We start from the raw sequence: 3539 nt of genomic DNA, 5'->3' as shown, positions 1-3539 counted from the left end.
TTTGAATATCAATTGTATCAGTTGTATTGGCAAAAGGCGCGTATTTGCACTAAACCAAATGTTACGGGAGACGGATTTAACCTTATTACTTTCTTATTTCAATGGATACGACTTTCATTTTTGCATAGCAAACACTAATTTATGTTGTCTACGGACTGATAATAATAGATGCCCGTAAATCACGCTAATTTGGTTGCCACGACATTACGCAGATTTGATTCGGCCACTAAATTACCGAAATGGAAACTCGTAATCCAATGCTAGTCACGCGTAATTGCGCTATCTCCGACGATATAATCCATATTTCATAGTAAAGCAAATTACACTTGAAATCGTAATATTGATTAAACTCATTCGTAAGGCCGATTCCCCTGAGAAGAATGAACAAGAACCGCTAGGGGTGCTTTTTGTAAATAAAAATTTGTACAAAGAAGGATGGCGGCATCCTATGTATTTTGTGACCCAGTGTTTTTAAGGACGTGCATTAACGAGACCTATATCTACTTGTGATTCATTATAAAAGCATCAAAAAAGCTGATTAAGTACCAACTTTAGAAGTTGGGTTATAAAAATTATGTTTATAACATTGTCCTGTATTTCCCTTCAAGTGTTTTTCAGAGTTGTAGACAATAATAAATTTTTAGTGTGTTCCCAAAAATAATAAAAAACTTGCTAAATACTCCCAAATCTACCAAACTCTGCCACATTTAATACAACGTTAACATGTTCTGCCGCAATGAAAATGAACAAAAATTAAATCTACCCAAATGATAGAAATCTGCGACAAATGGTCACACTGTTCTTAATTTCAATGTGACATTGACATTAGCAAGAGGCCTCTTGTCAAAACGTTCCTTTGCTAACTTTCTTATCTCTCATTTAAATGTTGTCTAAACATTTTTGTCAATTTGTTTTTAATTTTTACTTTATGTCATTACTGTTTAATTGATTATTTGATTAGGTATTTTTAGCTTTAATGTTATATGTGTGTACTATAAAATAACCAATACTTTAGGTAGGTAAACATTTATAATTAAATACATACATAAAATACATTGGTTTACAATATCTTTATTCCCGACTTCTAAAAATATAAAAAATATATTGATAACTGGGTATAAACTAAAACGTAAAATTATACTAGCAAAGTCCATGAACGGCTCTTCGTTGATTTTATAAAATTATTGGGGCAGCTGTCGCTATCATTCTTTATTATTCATAATAATATATTTATTTCAAATATAGAACGGGTCACAATGACCACGAATTGTTTTCATCCAAGTACGCAGAACCTGTATAATAATAGTACGAGTCCTTTAGTATTAGAGAGACCTTTAGTACGAGTACAAAGTTTTTGTTCCACTATACTTTTAAACATCGTTGATGGCATATATTGAATTTCAATAGGCATTTTATTATAGAAGCGTATATATTGCCCCATAAATCCTCAAATGAATGTGTAGCTTTCTGAAGACAACTGTCAAGAACAGTCAGTTGGTAACGAAATTCCCATTTTACAACTACAACAGCCACAAGCCCCAAAATCTAGCCCTTATGCATAACCTTTCGTAAAACTCAATGTGGAAATGTGCACATTCAACGACAACTTAAAACAAACTTGTACGTTGGTCTGCTGCGCACCGAACAGATATAATTTTACCCTCGTATGGGCTTCTCCTTTTTGGATGTAATGTAATATAGTCTTGTTTTATTTTATTTAATGAAGACTAACGGTTGATATGCGAGTTCGTTACAATGTAATCCAGGACATTCATCGAGTTTTTACTGTCGTAACATGACGTAAATCATATTTTCGGGAAAAATCGCTCATTTACTTACATATAATTGTTAATATATATATATATATATATATATAGTTATTATATATATACTTATTTCACAATCAAACCTTAATGAATAACGCTTTTTTTTATTGAATACCTTATTATAAAGTGACTTTTGTAAACATGGATAAGAAGTAGCACAGCTTAAAGAAGTAAATTTAATTAAATTCCATTTATAGCACAATGAGTATAAAGTTTATAAAGAAATAAACATACTATGCCTTGTTATTATGACATCTTGCAAGGTCACATCAAAAAACGGCAGAGGCACAGATTACTTAATAGTTACAGAGGGCACTTATACTATAAATAAAAACTAATTTCTATAACAATCCATATTAATTGCAACATGCTGACTAATAACTAGGTATATTAATTAATATACCGACTCAACCGGCGAGAGGGAAACCTGGGGGGGTTTTAGTGGGGTAGGCCCTCCAGTCTGGAGGGAGAGTCCCCACATAACTCCTGAGTCTCCCTGGGCTTAGGGGTATCCACAAAGATTTCCAAAAAAAATTTTCAAAAAGAAGAAAAAAAAAGGTATATCAATTAATTGAGTGACTAATCTTTTCACAACTTTACGTATCGATGATGCGTCGCAGGGAGTGACATTGCTCGTTAAATACAAATGTTTTAAAATTCTTAGAAAGCACGCGTGGTCGATATCAACTATATAATAAATTTTATTTTATTTATTTATTACATTTTAAGCGCTAAAAAAACAAAACATTCCAGTATAACATAAACTTAACTAAATTTTTCCGTATACCGCTCATTCGTCGTACAAATAATTTCTTTGTGTTCGTATTGCTGCGTGTTGACATTCCTCTAGTGTGCGTGAGAGTCGTTAATAAAGGTTGTCACTAAACTTTGATCCTTGTATGTACATCGCACCGCTGAACACGAGTCTCTTCTAATAAATGGTCGTGAACTGTACTTTAACAATACATTTAAAGTTAGTACCTATGTATGTTGTTAGTTAAAATTAGAAGGTTATAATTATTATTATTAAGTATATAATTATATTTCAATGACGTATTAATTTTTTATTTTTTCTAAAAAGTCATTTTTTAATGTAGGTTTGATGGTTTTACAATTTAACGATATTATTATTTTTTCAGGGATTTCGTTTATTAGACAAGGTAGTATATATTTTAATTTATTTTTACCATAATGATTTCGGTAAGACGGTATCAACAATTTATTATTATAAACATTTCGCGTCTTCATTTCACTACTGTAGGTGGATTGTAAACTTTTGTCAAAAAAGTGTACGGCTAGCAGTATATATTTTAATTTTTCTTGTATAGGGAGTATTTTGCAGTGGTGGAACAAACCGCGGTAATCGTCTTTGTATGTACGTTAATTCAATTTTGGAAGGTACTATAGTTTTTAGTGTTCTTAGTTGCATTCCGTAAATTTTAACGAGGTGACTAGTTAGGCCGTAGCTGGTAAGTCCGTATCCAATTATTGATTCTCCTAGTGATATTATACAGGTTGCGTAAAGTGGGGTAAGAAAGTTAATTTTATATTATGGCAACTTTCGCAAGAATAGCTTTTAGTTTACTGCAAACTACAAACCGTATCGATATGTTCTGTCCATTTCATGCGATTATCTATTGTAAGTCGTGGGTACATTTGACTATCCATGATATGCATATGCATGATAGTGAAGTTTTATTAATTGAGTGTAGA

Source organism: Hyposmocoma kahamanoa, unplaced genomic scaffold (assembly GCF_003589595.1).
Source record: "Hyposmocoma kahamanoa isolate Upper Pololo Valley unplaced genomic scaffold, ASM358959v1 161, whole genome shotgun sequence".
In the NCBI taxonomy this organism is placed as follows: Eukaryota; Metazoa; Arthropoda; class Insecta; order Lepidoptera; family Cosmopterigidae; genus Hyposmocoma; species Hyposmocoma kahamanoa.
The sequence above is the reverse complement of the archived record's forward strand: the minus strand, read 5'-3'. Positions refer to the sequence as shown.